A 17,158-nucleotide genomic window follows, 5' to 3' on the forward strand; every position below is an offset into this window, starting at 1 on the left:
GGTTCTGGTCTGGACTTTCAGGGGGATTCTGATCCAAGGCAGGGAGGTGGCAGTGAGCTGGGAAGGGCAGACCACAGCGTGGCAGCTCTGCCTCCACCCTTGCACGCCTGCCAGAGAGGGCCGAGACCTGCTGCGACCCCTGCTCCACCTAGAGAGCCTCTATCAAAGACTGGGCGGCCTCTGAAAGAAGGGGGGGTCAGCAGGGGCCCAGGGCTCCCCAGGGCCCCCTGGTGCAGCAGGTATGTTGCCCCTGTGCAATGCACTTGGAAGTCCCCTGGCCACCGAGCTGGAGGGCGGTCCCATGCTTCTAGCCTGTGTTCTAGCCTGTGGCTCCATAACTGCAGGTAACTGGGAGCCTGTGAACTGTGAAGCTCAGCATTTCCATAGCCCAAACATTGGTGAAAGCCACAGCAGTATAATTATAAGAATCCCTTGTAAGTATAAATATTTTAATGTGGTGACGCCAGACAGCAATGCCTTTTATCTGCATATAGCTGTATGATAGGCCAAGCAAGGTTTTCGTCGAATATAATCATCACATCTCCTAAACCTGTTATTTTTTGGAAGCAGTTCCCCTATCCTTGCTGGGATAATGGCTTTCTCTGGATTGAAAACAAGACTGGAGCCCTGATCTTGCTTTTCTGTTCAGCAGAGGTGGGCTGACTTGGGAGCGGAGAGGTGACCCTTCACCCCTAGCCCAAGGACCCGGGTGAGAAACACTGTGGCTCAGCCAGTAGGTTAATCCCGAGTTGGATCAGCGACTCCCTTACCAACTAGGCAGAAAATAAAACTTATATAAATCTTCATTTTTCCTTTGCTGCGGATCAGGTCAATTAAGCAGGCAACTAGAACGTGCCGCCAATGCAGGATTCGAATGCAACACATAAACCACCTATTGACGCAGCTGGAGCTGTGAGTTTCCCAATGTGATGAGACTCCTGGAGTGCAGTTGCTACAGATTTTGTTTCTTTGGGGGTGGGGATAGGGGCTGGTTTGCATTTTGACTGAGGAATACTGTTCTCCTCCTTTAAATTTTTTGTTTTTATGTGTGGTTTCTACTCCAAAGTTTTCTTATTGGTCTCACTCCTCTCCAGAACTTGTAGCCCATGCTCCTGAGCTACGTCTTAATACATCGCCGCAGTGACCCTCTAAATGAACAGAATGATCCTTTGAACCATGGAGCAGGTGAACAACCTTTGGAAATACACACATACTGGTGCAAGGCATCCAGGAAGGACAAACGGATGACAGCCATGTAAAAAGCCACCGGTCCAACCGAGGTACACCTGCCCAAGCTCGGCTGCCGGCCAGGACATGCCTACACATTTTCCTAAGTGACTCTTACATAAAATGCTGAGGCTGGGTGCATCTGGAAGTAACCATTGCTCTGATATTTAAAGATATTTAAAGAGCCTTGTGCTTTTATTTTTCCTTCCTGGAATGGAGAACCAAGAGACTGAGGTTTACATATTGGAAAAGAGAAACCAAATCAAACAGTGGCTTATTCTTTAAAGTAAACAGAGCAAAGGCTATCAGTGGCAGATGTAACCAAGAGCTGGCCCTGGCAGACAAAGGGGAGATTATGGAGGCGAAAATCTCTTCCACTAAAATAATTATCTTTAATTACTGATCCAGGAACTGCATTTATGGTTTTCATTCGCACAGTGGGAGGGGTAGATGACACTGACAAACACCGACCGAAAACAGAGTGGGCTGTTGGTGGTCTGGCAGTGCACACAGCTGCCTGTTGGGCCTTCTTCTCCCCGAGGGACCCCTTCTCTTCAGAAAGCCCTGCCCACCTCAGTCCTTCCCCGCATCCTCCCCTGGGTCTTCTGAAAACACAGAATGGCCTTATCCCTGCGGAGCCCCGGCTTGGTGCCTTCTCTGTAGCTGACCATGGGGGCATGAAGGTGGGCTCCACCCAGGGTTCAATTTTGAAAAACTAAATGACAAAACGCAGAGAAATGCTTCCTCGCAGACTGAGGGGTGCCTGGTGTCCGACTCCTCTTCTTCCCCGGCCCCCTGTGATCTGAGTCACAGTGGTGTTGGGTGGACAGAGGGGTGTGGAAATGGGTCCACGTGGTTGCCCTTGGTCTCAGGAGCTTACTTGGGTATTTAGAGTAAGGTCTTGACTGTCTCCAGCAGAGTATAAGTAGACCCTTCCGTCCACTAGGGCAGGTGGACAGGACCTTTGGTCAGACTGCCCAGGCCCAGGCCTGGTGCCACTCGCCAAGCGCCTCCAAAGTCAGCATTTCAGACAGCAGCAGACGTCTGAGCACGGAGCGGCCCTTCCTTCAATGCCGGTGGCTTTCTCAATGCTAACTGGTGGTCCTTCTGTGCCTTTCAAGGGTGGGGTTCTTTGAGAGAGGAGAGGCTGCTGTAAACATGGTGACAATGTCTCCATGGCTGCAAGTGTCCCCGTGAAATCACCGGGCCCCTGGAAATCCCGAGACTGGCTGCTCATCAGGGGTCTTTACACTGAATCCAGCAAGGAGCTGAGGACCCTTTCTTTACACAGGTAGAGTCAATTCTCCCGTCTGCCCTAAAAACTAATTTTTGCTTTGCATGCCATCAGCAGTTCTTGTAAATATTACACAAAGTACTATTTCTCTTCTTCTACAAAAGCAGTTCTCTCTCTCTCTCTCTCTCTCTCTCTCTCTCTCTCTCTCTCTCTCCTTTTTTTTTTTTAAAAAATATAAAATTCTATGGAGAACTGTTAAGTATTCAGTCCCTGCTGTGTGTGAAAGACCAGCTATGAATTCTAAATATGAATCTGAGCCTGAATGTAGCTCTCAGCACGGTGTCTGGCCCTGGTGATTGACACCATGCTCATCCATCTCTGTTCCAGCGGTGATGATGTGAGGATCAATCACAGCAGCTGGGACAAGTGATGGTTATTAATGTGTAGGGGTCTGGCTGCCCATGCCACATGTATGAGCCCATGTACCATGCCAGTGTGTTCCCTTTTACACGTGTGCCCTGGCTCGCCTATCCAGTCCTTTTGGGTATGCTGTCTAATTTCTTTGCGAAATAAGTGGTTTCCTCATCCCAAGGAAACAATTGTCTGGCAAAAGTGTACCTGAAGTATTTAGGTTGTTGATTCAAAAGAATTCTCTCTGCAAAGCACCATGTGAGGTCAGGTTCAGGGTGCCCTGGGACTCCTTCCTGAGCCTGGGAAGCTGTAGGTAAAGAATTCTGCCCTCTGTGCCACAGCTCACCGTCACCTGGAGTCCAGTCCCAGGGACTTAGAGGCTGCCCTGCCACATCTGCAGGAGAACAGCACTGCCGCACTGTCCCCAGGGCGTCTTTACTGTCTTGTTTCCAAAGTTCTGCTGTCTTAGGCTCCTTTCCCCATTAATCAGCCAGAGTCCCTTATCAGCCTGTCCTGCCCCTGTTCACTGAACTTGCCCTGTTGCAAAAGAATTCCAAGAATTCCTTTCAAAAGAGAACAGCAGATTTCACGTAGAGCCTAGAGGTAGTACCCAGGCCGCAGGCCAGAGACTCCATGAGTGTGAGTGGATGTCTGAGTTAGAGTCTGGGTGCCCACTGGCCCCACAGAAGACATGTGCTTCTCTGTAGCTGTCATTGAACCATTTTGTCTAATAGGTTCTGTACTTTTTTTTCTTTTGGTGCTAGAAATTGAACCCAAGGGTTCAGTACCACTGAGCTTCTCCTTATTTCTTTTTATTTGTTCCTTTTATTTGCTTTAGCTTCTTTTTATTTGTTATTTTGAGGCAGGATATCACCAAGTTATGTAGGCTGGCCTCCAATTTGGGCTCCTCCCACCTCAGCCTCCTGGGATTACAGCATGGCCACCGTTCCCAGGCCATAGGGGTGATTTTTTTTTCCCCTTTGGTACTGGAGATTTAACCCAAGGTGCTTAACCACTGAGCATCATCCCCAGCCCTTTTTATGTTTGTGTGTGTGTGTGTGTGTGTGTGTGTTTAAGAGACAGAGTCACACTATGGTGCTTACAGCCTCCTTGCTGAGGCTGGCTTCAAACCTGCCATCCTCTTGCCTCAGTCTCCCGAGCAGCTGGGATTACAGGTGTGTGCCACCATGCCTGCCTAGGTATATCTTAGGTAATATGATACTATGGCTTCGAAGGAAAATAAATTTGGCCTCTAAGATAAAATAGATTTTCTTTCATGGTAAAAGCAAGCAAAACTAAAACAAAATCTCAAAATATTACCAAATTGTGCCTCTACGTCCCCAGCAGTGTCCATTTCTCCAGACCTGCTCTCAGTTTAGCTACTCCGTGACCTAATTGGAAGTAAGGCTGTTTCGTGACTTCCTCCAGGAGGTTCCCAGAGATAAGGATGGAGGCTGGCCTCCTCCTTGGCCCTCTTGGGTCCCCGCAGCTAGTCAGCACATCCCTGGGAGCCAGGAGGGCCTCTCTCTGGGACTTGTGGCCCTGATCCGCGTGCTGGCTGCCACTGTCTTGCAGGGCCCGCGGGCCCCGTGCTCCTTGCAGCTGCAGGAAGGAGCTCTCTGACATTGCCGTGAGCCTGTTATGTGAGCCTGTGAGCTCAGTGTTTTGTGCTCATTATCTCAGAAGCCTGCGTTCACCTGGGACATCCCCCTTTGGCAGACTCAGGTTTCCACGGGTGCAATCATTGCCCAGTCACAGATGGTGGGTGGGGAGTGGGCGTGGGTTGGGTCCAATGGAGCCTGCCTTGCAGGACTGTCTTCTGACCTTGGTTCTGTGACACAATCCTTGCATCGTCCCCTTGTTCCCGTGGTGACAGAACTGACGGGCTCCTGACACCTCTGCTGTGCATTCCCCAGATCTTGGGGCTCAGGTAAAGAGGCCCAGACCTGCCCACCATTCACCCTCCGCCCATTCATTCACTTGTGAGCTCACTCACCCCCCAAGTCATTCAGTTCCTTGAAGGCACCAGGTAAGAATTCCCAGTTTCACAGACATCCTGGAGTGAGCCACCTCTGCCCTAGAAATCACGATAATGATCATCACAGTTGGTTTTATTATTATTTGCAACAGCAATGTTATGGGTTGAATTTCATCCCCTCCAAATTCTGGTGTTGAAGTGACTAATCTCCAGTAGCTCAGAAGGCGCTGTCTTGGGATGGGAGATTCACAAAGGTGATGGACGTAAAATGGGGTCACCGGGTGGGCTCTAATCCAATATGACTGGTGTTCTTCAAGAAAGGGGCAATTAGGGGGGCTGGGATTGTGGCTCAAGTGGTAGCGCACTCGCCTGGCATGTGTGCGGCCCGGGTTCGATCCTCAGCACCACATACAAACAAAGATGTGGTGTCCACCAAAAACTAAAAAATAAATATTAAAAAAAAAGAGAAAGGGGCAATTAGGGGCTGGGATTGTGGCTCAGTTGGTAGAGCACATGTGTGAGACCCTGGGTTTGATTCTCAGCACCACATATAGGTAAATAAATAAAGGTCAATCAACAACTCAAAAAAAATTTTAAAAAAAGAAGAAAGAGGCAATTTGGACAAAGATGCATGCAAGGAGGGCAGCTGAGGTGGAGACGCAGGGACAAGAGCACCATCCCTAGACGAGGAGCAGGGCCCAGGCCGACCTTGCCTCATCTCAGAAGGAGCCAGCGCTGCTTGGACATCTGGAGCCTGGAGATACTGGTTCAAGTTACCAGCCTGTGGTGTTCTTTATGGTAGCCTGGCAGCAGAATAAAAACAGCCATGACTTTGAAATCTATACCACTTATTCCATGCCTTGAATGTACTCCAGATGACGTGCAAAACGTTTCAATGCAGGCACAGCTAAAACTCCAACCTCAGTGTTACCAGGGAGACCAGAGATGGGGCAGCCTGCCGGGCTGCACAGCTGGTGGGGAGAATCCAGGATCCACGGCCCCTTCCACTCCAGAGCAGGTTTCCTGAAGTCCCCCAGCTCGGGACAGGAGCTGCTGTGAACCACCGCCAGCATCTCACATGTCAACAACATTGCCAGGACAACAGGATTTCTTCAAGTTGGTATGACATCTGGCAGACAGTAAGTTAAGTAGGGCTTCTGTGTTCCCAGTCACCGCGTAGCAGAGAAATCTGTGAGGATGAAGAAGGTGATCTCATTAGTAAGCTGTTACCTGGGAGCAGAAGTGCCACCACCGCCCTGCTTCTGGCAGAGGAGGGTACTGATCTTGGCGTAGCCAGCCTGTGGAGGGCTCTCCGTGAACAGGTCTCTGTTCCAACCCACAGCCGAGTGCTGCCCCAGCCAGCCTGGCTCCTCCATGTTGGTCGGGGGTGTTGGCAGGAGAGTCGTATGTGGCAGGTCTCTGGGGGCGTCTGTGGAGATGGGCATGGGCTCCTCTCTGTGCCAGCCCCTCCCTGAGTCAGCTGAAGATGCTTTCCTCTCAGCAGCCTTGGACGACATGGACTGGGGGTTTGGAAAGCGATATAATAATGACCAGTTCTGGGCTTAATGAACCCACGTCAGCCATCTTCCTGACAAGTAGCTCCACCCGGGTGGTCTTCGAGGGTTTCTCTCATCTTATTGTTCAACATTTACTGCCTTTACTGACTCTGATCTTTCTTTCATACAAAGATTTCAGGGAAATCAGGGCAGATGTTAGTGTCTCTGCAGTGAATGAATAGAACTTTCCCTGGCATTGCTCAAAGTAAAATACTGAATAGCAGGGCATCTTAGTTTTAGTACCTTAACTGAGTTGGATTAACGGAATTACTATTCCTGTGGGTCGTGTGAGATTCTGCCAGCAACGAAGGAAACTCGTCTGAAGGTTGCATTTGCCTTCAGTATATATTTTTTGCCATTTGACTTGATAGTTTGGATGTTTTACTTAGTGAGAGAACCCTGAGCCTACACACACACACACACACACACACACACACACACACACACACTATTTTTTCCTTCTGAAAGCCTGCCTGGTTTGACTGTTGACCTGGACATTTGAACAACTACACTTTCTCCACAGTCACGATGTGAAGCCGCGAGTGGCATTGAGTCTCGGCAGAGGGGAGACCCAGTGGGAGGATGGGCAGCGGCAGAGCCCTGGGCTTCAACCCACCCACAGGATCCAGGTGAAGGGACAAGGTCCAGTGCTGCCCCTCTCTGTGCCTGTTGTTTCCTGCCTGGCTGGACTTCCCTCTCCCCAGGGAATCCTAGGATTTGGGAATAGAAAGGAATCATCGCATGGCAGAGTCATCCCATTCTATGGGAGAGAAACCCAGGGCTGAGGAGACACACTGACCTGTCCAGCTGCTGACCCCTGGGTCAGTGAGTTTTGAACAGAAGCCAGGGCTCCCGGCTATTTCTCAGCTGGAACTGGACTGTGTGTCTGAGAGGCTGAGGCTGGCTCTGTCCCCATCCTTATCACCTGACCCAGAGCCCATCTGGGGTACAAGTATGTTTTTCAAATTAAAGCACCAAAGAATAAACACATTTTCTCTCAATGATCACCTTCAAAATAAAGCTGATATTCATTAAGAATGCTCATGGCCTTGGCCCCTCTAATGCTCATGAATGACAGTTGCTGGGACTTGGAATGAGGAAGAAGAACTCAATCCACCTGTGTTCGTCTACCTGTTGTTAGATGATAAAAAGTTTTATGGCAAAAGACAATGAAAACCGGTGGGGGAATGGAGTTGGGGGATTGGTGTGGTGCCTCCCACCTGGCTGTGCGCTTTCCACACGTTCACAACACAGCCGCAGAGGTGACATCAACAACCCCATGTTCAGGTCTGCTGGTGATTCTCAGACACCAGGTCTATGGTCACAGAGCCAGAGTGCAGGCTGAAAATACTTTAAAATGTTTTAAATGTTAAAAATAAAAGCGTAACAATAAAAAATAATACAAATAGATGCTCTGTAACAACAGTTTGTGTTGCACTAAGTGTCGTAAGTAACCTGGAGGGGATTTAAAGAAGAGGAGGGCGGTTCCCAGGCTCTGTGTGAACTCGGTGCCATTACACACTAGACTGGGGCGGGTGTCCTGGAATCACCCGGGTGCTAGGGCCCTGTGTGCTTTGTGGTTTCAAGACGGCACCCTGACAGGCTCCGGCCTATATCAACAGAGGTAAGGAGAGTGAACGTACTACCCGAGAGCAGGAGGCACCGGAGAAGGGATTCCTGAAACAGAAGAGGACCCCTCTGTCCGTGTCCGTCAGCACGGGCGTTTCCTGAGGGCTTCTGGGTGCAACCCTGGGAGAATCTGGTGAGCGCCCAGTAGACAGATTATTCCGACTTGCCCTTCTGTCCACTGTGCCCTTTTCCCCCAAATGCACATACGGTTCTCAAAGTCAGGCCTCCTAACACAGACACCCCTCAGAGATGTCTGAATTCGTTCTGGGTGAAAGGTTGATATTTTCAATTACACATAGGCCAGTAGTTGGCACATGAGGTTCGTCCTTTGAGCTGCCTTAGCAATACTGTGGGAAACCGTGCCTGTATGTCTGACCCAGAAAGCTCCAGAACTTCTTTCCTCCTCTCTGTGGTCCAGTCACAGAATCCAGGGGTTGGGAGTCTCCCTTGTGGACCCAAAGGCTCTGGAGCAGGTGAAATCTGTCTGTTTGTCAGGGATCAGCAGATGTGCTGACTAATCAGCGCTCTCCCCTGCCGGGCCTCCCCTCCACCCCCAGGCCTTCGGCCTAAATCCCACTTCTTTCTCTCCTGGCTTCCTGCTAATCACTCTGAAAGTGTTAGCTGATAACTTAAGGTGGGACCCTCCCAGGAGTATTCATTTCAAAAGAGGCCTGGGAGACAGAACCGGCTGCAGCCAAGGAGCTGGAGGAGGGGGAGGTTGTTATGTTTTAACCTACTTTTAAACTGGTTCCAGGCCATTTAACCCCATCTGCAGTTAGAGTCCCTGCTGAGCGCCCCCCAGCACCTCATTCCCTGGGTTCTGAGAGCCAGTGACTCTGAGTGCCATTTCCTCCCCAGGGAAGCAGCTCATTACAATAATCTCAGCCCAGAATTCAGTTTATTCACCTGTGTTTTAGCTACAGATTGTAGCTCTCTAGCCATGGTTGATTTCATCCAGAACAGAAACATGAAAACTCTTCAACTCCTGCTTGACATCTTAAATGGTGTGTGACAGGCAGAATTTGGATTTCCAGGTCCCTGCGCCTGCTGCAAGTTGACTGGGCCACAATTTTAATTCTTGGGACTTAAAACACTATTTCTGTTCTCTATTTCCACAGGTATTTGGACACACATTAGTATGAGTCAAGCAGAGTATCAGGGTTGCTCACTAAGGTTTTATTCTGCTGAAATTCAGAACAAGATGCATGCGACTTAGACTTACGTATGTATACAGGATATGCCAGTATTTTCAATTTATTCTCATAGTACAAGAATTATCATAATAGTGAGATTTCTTTTTTTATTATTATTAGTTGTTCAAAAGCTCATGACATATCATATTTCATACATTTGATTCAAGTGGATTATGAACTCCCATGTTTACCCCGGATACAGATTGCAGAATCACATCGGTTACACATCCACGTTTTTACATATTGTCATACTAGTGTCTGTTGTAGTGAGATTTCTTTTTTAAAAAATATTTTATTAGTGGTTGGTGGACTTTTATTTATTTTTATGTGGTGCTGAAAATCGAATCCAGTGCCTCACTCCTGCTAGGCAAGTGCTCTACCGCTGAGCCACAACTATTTCTGGGTTCCAAAGTGAACCTTTCTTGACTTCTTTCTATGATCATCTACCACAAGACACTGGATGTGCACCTCTGAATGCAATATATAGCATTTCAAAATACCAGGGCTACTCCTTCTCACATCTTACCCCATTTCAGTCTTTCTGAAGGTATGAGGACACCAGCTGGGCTCACAGGGTAGAGAATCCCTTCATCCTTGGTTTCTTTAGTGCTTATGACTAGAGCTGCCTACTTTTTGTTCAGGGTGGCCAAGGACTGCAGCCAACTCTACCAGATGTTCTCCTGACAGTGGCTTCGTCTTGCGTTTTGGCTAAGGAAGCTGCACTTTATACTCACGCATAGGATGCAGACAACCAGAGGTAGGAGGTGCCGTGGATCGTACCAGAGTGGGGGACGTTCACAGCACCATGTTCCTCCAGCCTGCGCCTACTGGCAGCCATCAGGAGCCCTGGTGAAGATCTGTTTTGGGACTAAGCAGAAATAAAGTCAGTAGCCTTGAATGTGTGAAGTTTGGTGGATGATTGCTGGTCGTTTAGGTTTCAGATCTGATACCACTAGAAATTCTTCTAATCTCTTCTAAACAATGATACTGACTTTTTTTTTTTTTTACATTTGGGGTTAAAATGGGGTTGGGGCTTTCTCCCTGAAACAATAAGGCAGCTGTCCTTCAGCACAAGGCATTACCAGAGACAGAAGGTACAGCAGAGACCTTCCTTCCAGGGACTGGCCTCCACCTCTCTTGTCCTGGACACCTGCAGCCACCTGCAGAAGCGACTTGGAAGAACCTGCCTCTCTCTCTCTTTTGAGCAGCTATCTTCTAAACGTCACTCTATAAGCCGATTTTGAAGGACACATTTATTTGTTAATGCATATTAATTTTTGGCTTTCCATGTAAGAACTTTTTGATGGGCGGTTAAAGATAAGCAAAGGTACAGAACATGATATAATGGGTAGCCACATACCTACCCCTCAGCTGCAGACCGTCTCCTTCCCTTTGTGGTCCTGTGCAGGGCTGGAGAGACAGGGGACAGGGACCTGTGGCTAGGTCATGTCTGTCTCTCACTTGCTTCCCGAGCACTCACGTGGCTGTGAAGAACACGGGCACAGTGGTCCATTCCCCTCCACACCAAGGCTCCCGTCTGTGAGGGTGGAAGTGGAGGGGGTGTCTTTCCCAAGGCCACATCCAGCTCTGGAGGCAGGTTTTTAATTAGTCATTTGACTTTTCTTTTCCTAAGCATTGGCTCTTGCCTGAGACCCACAGCAGGAGACCTAGCCCCCAGAGAGAGCGTCCACACCTTGCCCAAAGCTGCCCCCCTCCCCCCATGCCCTGCTCCTTCCTCACTCACTCGCTGCCTTGGACCCACCTGCAAAGGTCAATCTGCAGGAAGTGAGCTTGTGGGGCAGAAACTAGCCTCATTTGCCTTGCAAATCAGTGGCTAACACAAGGCTTGGCCCTGTGAGAATGGCCAGGCGACTGTGTGGGCAGTGGCGGCTGCCGTCCCCTTGCCTGTGGAATGTGCCTGGCCGGCGTGGGAAAGGGCGCTCTGCAGCCCTGGATTCTTCATGGCGCCAAGCGTGACGGCACAGGAGACCAGAGCCAGCACCTGGGCCACTCTCAACCCGTGCAACAGACCTCCTGGCCTCCACCATCAAGTTTTCAACATCACTTGAGCAGAGCTAAAGGTTTTACAAATCATAGAAATGTATTTTACGATAATTATTAATCACATACTATTTCAACTGTTCAGATATTTGGAAATACCTGGATATCCTTAGTATATATTTACAATTTATTTTATGAAGTTTTACAATTTCATTTGAAGGTTCTCAAAAATAAAAATTTGAATTATTTTCTCTTACTATTTCCTTTGCTTCAGCCAAATTAAACCTTTTCCCCCCTTTGGTGGTCTTTTGTTTGATAGTATTATAACTGGGATTCTATTCTCTTCTCCTCCTCCTCCTCCTTTTCTTTTAAACATCTTCTTTAGAACCTTAGCTGATGGAGTCCTGGTTCGGCCCGTGGAAGGCCTCTGAGGTGCTGTTTTCCCTGGACTTGGAGTCAGCAGCGAGGTGCAGGGCTCCAGCCTGGGTTCTGTGACAGTCATTGATGAGGAAATTAGCTGGAGCACCATCCTCCTGGTGCTGAATGAGCAAGCCAACATCCGGGTCCTCCGTGAGCTCCTGGCCATGCAACTTAAGGCCTGAGCAGCTCAGGGGCCTAGGTACTCGGGACAAGATAGGTGGCAACAAGCAGGACGCCCAAGAGAGGGACCCCAAACCCACCCTGGCTGCTCACGGCCAGAGCAGCTCATGGAAGACCAGCGTGGAGCAGACCACCCCACGCCTCAGGTTTGCTGCCCAGCCCCCCCCAAGGTTCTTCCTTGTGGGGCAGGGAGGGCAGGAGGCTCTGGTGGGCACACATGGCCAGCGTGGTGTTTGCTGACTACCAAGAGACGGTGACCTGGCAATTCTCCCCTGTCTGCGATCACTCATCAGACCAAAGATGAAGTGAGCAGTGAGCGCTGTGCCACCCCTTCTCCCCTGGCTGTCCATGGATACCCACTGAGCACCTACTACAAAAGGGCAGGTGCTAAGTGCTAGGAGCTCCGTGCTCAGGCTACTATGCAGAGAGCAGTTCTCCCCACCTGGGCTCTGCAGGCGGCAGGAGGCTCTTGCACTTCATTCCCACCTGCCTTCCCCCAGGGCCTGCAGAGGAGGCCTGGCGCCCTGTCCAGGCTGTGGCCCCCGTTGGGTGAGGAGGCGCTCACTTGGGGCGGCCTTCATGGGGCTGGCCTCAGCCCAGCAAGAGGCACTGAAGCCCTTGGGGTCCCTCAGGCGGCTGCTCTTCCCCTCCACCCCACCTGGCTTCCCAGCACAAGCAGCCATTCCTTCCACGAACATGGCCTCTGCACCCCACTAGCATGGCCTCTGCACCCCAGGATCACGGCCTCTGCACCCCAGGATCACAGCCTCGGCACCCCAGGATCACAGCCTCTGCACCCCAGGATCACAGCCTCTGCACCCCAGGAGCATGGCCTCTGCACCCCACGAGCATGGCCTCGGCACCCCAGGAGCATGGCCTGTGCACCCCACGAGCATGGCCTCTGCACCCCAGGAGCATGGCCTCTGCACCCCAGGAGCATGGCTTCGGCACCCCAGGAGCATGGCCTCTGCACCCCAGGATCACGGCCTCTGCACCCCAGGAGCGCGGCCTCTACACCCCACGAGCATGGCCTCTGCACCCCACTAGCATGGCCTCGGCACCCCAGGATCACAGCCTCTGCACCCCAGGATCACAGCCTCTGCACCCCACGAGCATGGCCTCTGCACCCCACTAGCATGGCCTCTGCACCCCACTAGCATGGCCTCGGCACCCCAGGATCACAGCCTCGGCACCCCAGGAGCATGGCCTCTGCACCCCAGGATCACGGCCTCTGTACCCCAGGAGCACGGCCTCTACACCCCAGGATCACGGCCTTGGCACTCCAGGAGCACAGCCTCTACACCCCAGGATCACGGCCTTGGCACTCCAGGAGCACAGCCTCTGCACCCCAGGATCACAGCCTCAGCACCCCAGGAGCATGGCCTCGGCACCGGGTGCTGCCTGCACAATCCCGCTCTTCGCTGTCATCTCTGGAGCCTTCCTTGGGAACCACTGTGTTTCCGTGAACATGCAGGAGGTTCTGGCTTCCCTCTCCCCACGCTCCCTCCCCCAGGCTCCTCCTGAGACTGTCCAGCTACAGTGGCTCCTCCTCCTGTAAAGGTCTCCTGTGACAGATGCCTATCGCCTTGCATCACCTTGCATCATATGCCATGGAGGCTGGAAGAAAACAAAGTGCCCTCCCCAGGGAGCGGGCCCTGGACAACACCGGAGAGCTGGGAGGCCCGGCTTGGGTTTCCAGGAGAGCCAGAGGCTGCCTGGGCTTCTCCCTGGCTCTCACGGCTGCCTTCCCTAGGTGGAAGTGGAGTTTGATTCGCGGACATTAGAGGTCCTCTCTAGCTGTCACCTGTTTCAGGGCTTCGTGGCTCTGTCACTAAGGGGTGACCTGCAGCAGCCAGCACTGCTTGAGCTTGTTTCCATGTGACCCAGGGTTAGAGATTCACTCTGCCCTGGAAGGAAGTCCCGTTGACCGCTGGCCTGGTTTGCTAAAAGCTTGAGAGTCGTGAAAGATTTCCTGGGATCAAATGTTTTAAATAAAAATGTATGTGTCAAGTTAAATGTTGGCGTGGTTTAAATTGCAGGTTCAACATGACTTTAGGATCATTCTACTTTTTGTGGTACTAAGTTATTCATTTTTTATGATGATTTTTTTTCCCTGTGATCTTCCATTAAATTTCACAAAAAGGCTTCTAACACGTATTGACATTGCCTTTCCCCATGGACATTCCTCCAAATACTAAGGTGAGACCATTGAGGACCAGGCCTCCCGTGAGCTGGCCAAGGCCCTTCTCAAAGGACAAGGCACTGCCTGAAGGGCTCCAGAGACCGAGTCTGCCCGGCCACGGGGCAGGGTCTACAGTAGGGAGCTGGCGTGCGGGGGGCAGGAGGGTCAGAACTGGGCACGCGACACCGTGAGCCCACTCTGACTCATGTTTCTGTGTAAGAATGAACAAGACAAGACGAATGCAGTTCCTTTTCCGCCTATGATTTTTCTACTGCCTGGGAAACCATCCTGAGATCTAAGGAGATGAGCCGTCTCCCCCTCCTCCAGGCCCTGAGAAGATCTGGGGACAAAGACAGGCAGGAAGGGGAGGGGCTGGGCTTCTAGTACTTGTTCTCTCAAATAATGCAGCATTTTCTTGCTTTTTCTTCTTTTAATATATTTTTAGTCGTAGAGTGACACATAAACTTTGTTTTAATTTATTTTTTATGTGGTGCTGAGGGTCAAACCAGCACCTCACACACACCAGACCAGCGCAGGCCACTGAGCTGAGCCCCAGCCTGTCCAGCATTTCCCCTGGCCAGAGGCCAAACAGCCCTCGCACTCACTTTGGTCCTGAGTGTGTCAGGACAGCTCGCTCACTCCCCTCCATGGGTGGCTCCGTGCCCAGGAAGGGGACACAGAGCTGGGAGTTGGTGGCAGGCAGGTCTCCACATGACCCTGGATCTCAAGGGCTCAAAATCTTGAGTCCTTCAGTCTAAGGATGGTTAGTGGGGGGAGAAAATTAATGGACCAGGTGGTGTCCACGGGTCCTGGTAGGATGGCCTAGGATGGCCAGAAGGGTGTCCCCGCTGCAGACCCTCCTACCTTGCCCCCTGTTCCCATGGGCCCCCTCTGAGAGTGGAGCTGGGCTCCTGCCCAAAGCCCCCCCCCACCTGCCTGGACCCACCCCACTCTCTCTTCCCCTAGTCTGCGCCTTGCTCTCCCCTTCCTCTGGCCTCCCGGGGTCTGCAGGTGTTTTTCCCTTTGCCCCAAACACTTCTCACTTCCTGTTGACCAAGGAACTCCCTGCAGTCCTTCAAAACCCACCGACATCTCCCTGAGGACACTGCCCTCCAGGCCCCTGGATTAGGCCCATGCTTTCACAAGGACAGGCGCCTGTGCCGTTGGTTGTTATGCAGGAGGGCAAGCCTTTGGCTTTGCATGTCCTGATAGGAGGCAGCCTCTGGGATGGAGGCCGTGGTGGTTGCTGTGTGTGTGTGTGTGTGCCTGTGTGTGTGTGTGTGTGTGCCTGTGTGTGTGTGTGTGCGCGTGTGTGCCTGTGTGCCTGTGTGTGTGTGTGTGCCTGTGTGTGCGAGTGTGTGCCTGTGTGCCTGTGTGTGTGTGTGTGCGCGTGTGTGCCTGTGTGCCTGTGTGTGTGCCTGTGTGTGTGTGCCTGTGTGTGTGTGTGTGCCTGTGTGTGTGTGCGCGTGTGTGCCTGTGTGCGTGTGTGCCTGTGTGTGTGTGCGCGTGTGTGCCTGTGTGCCTGTGTGTGTGCCTGTGTGTGTGTGTGATCAAACTAAACCATCAGGATAGGTTTGCTCTAGTGTGGGGGCGGCTCCTGACATGCTAATCAGGACATTTGAGTTTCCCAAGTGCGAGGGCCCAAGGCTGAGCTTTGTGGAGAACAGAAATGATTTCCAAGTTGGGCAGCGCCTGTGCCCTGGCAGCCGAGCTCAGAAGGACAGGGCCAGGCCGGGCACTCAGTGTATCACCGTGTTCCCACAGTTGCGTGGAGGGGCAGAGGGAAGCTGAGAAACCCCGGGTTCAGCTCTGTGTCAAAGATTTACTGGGCCTGGACCCAGTGGGAGTCACTGACAATTGCAGGGGGTCTGTGGGCCAGAAAGTAAGGCAGTGGCTGGTGTTTCCTGGGGAAAATGGCCAGAGGCCAAAGAGGTCAGTTGTTCACTAGCCATGAACTTCTGACCTGCAGGGAGACATGAGAATGGGCCCGTGGGATGGGACTGCTGGGACAAAGGTTCCCAGCCCAGAGCATGGCTGAGGCTCGTAGCCCGAGGCCAGAGAAGGCACGTGTGGGTGGCTAGTGTGTTCACAAAACTGACTCTGGTTCAGGGGTAGGGCTGTCTTTACTCCTGCGTCTTTCCCAAAATAGAGAGCAGTAAGCATGTTACTTGAGCCCCGTTTTAGCTGCTCACTGGTATAAATGTATTTTGTTGTTGAAAAATTTGGTAAATTAAAGCAAGGAAAGCTGGGAGAATGGCGCCCCTGGGCCAGCGTGTGGCGTGTTGGCAATGCTTAAGGCGGCAGCCACCAGGACAGCCCACGGCCTTTCACCAGGGGCCAATGCTGTGCACGTGCTGGGCAGCAGCAGTGTCTGGGGGCAGGCGAAGGAACGAATGGGAGCTTCAGCCAGAACAGAGCAATTCTTTTAAAAATGCAATATATCTGTGTTAATAGCAGGGAATGATAATCAAAAAGAAAAAAATATATATATATGAACAACATACAACAAATACAAGTGGATTAAGCCTCCTTATTAATATGAAGAGTCTCATATTAAATATGATTCATATGTATGTACAATAGCCAGATGGGCGGTGTACGCCTGTAATTCCAGAAAACTAGGAAGCTGAGGAAGGAGGATCACATGTGTGAGACCAGCCTGGTCAACTTAGTGAAGCCCTGTCTTAGAATCAAAAATACCAAGGGCTGGAGATGTAGCTTAGTGGTAGAGGATCCCTTGGGTTTCACTCTGATACTGCAAAACAAATAGATAAATAAATAAATAAAACTAAGTACACAAGTAAGCTGAAGCACAATGGCACAAAGAATATACAAATAGACTTGAGAAGGAAATTAAATAAATAAATAAAAGACCCAATGAGCAAATATCAGATGAAGAAGAATTCAAGGAAAAATAAGCAAAAGGGGTAAACTGAACTACTTTACGTTGATTTCTTAAAGTACAATTCATAATGAGAGTAGTAGGCAAGATGTTTAAGAGCCAAGTGACAGAGCAGCAGGTGACGTTGTCATTGGATCTGAATGTCCCACAAAATCACCAGAGTTGAAAACTTTTCCCCGAGCAGCTGTGTTCAGAGGTGGGGCTTTGGGATGGTGAGGGTTCTGACCTCAACAGTAGATTAGTCC

The sequence above is a fragment of the Urocitellus parryii genome, chromosome 2, assembly GCF_045843805.1.
Source record: "Urocitellus parryii isolate mUroPar1 chromosome 2, mUroPar1.hap1, whole genome shotgun sequence".
NCBI classification, from domain to species: Eukaryota; Metazoa; Chordata; class Mammalia; order Rodentia; family Sciuridae; genus Urocitellus; species Urocitellus parryii.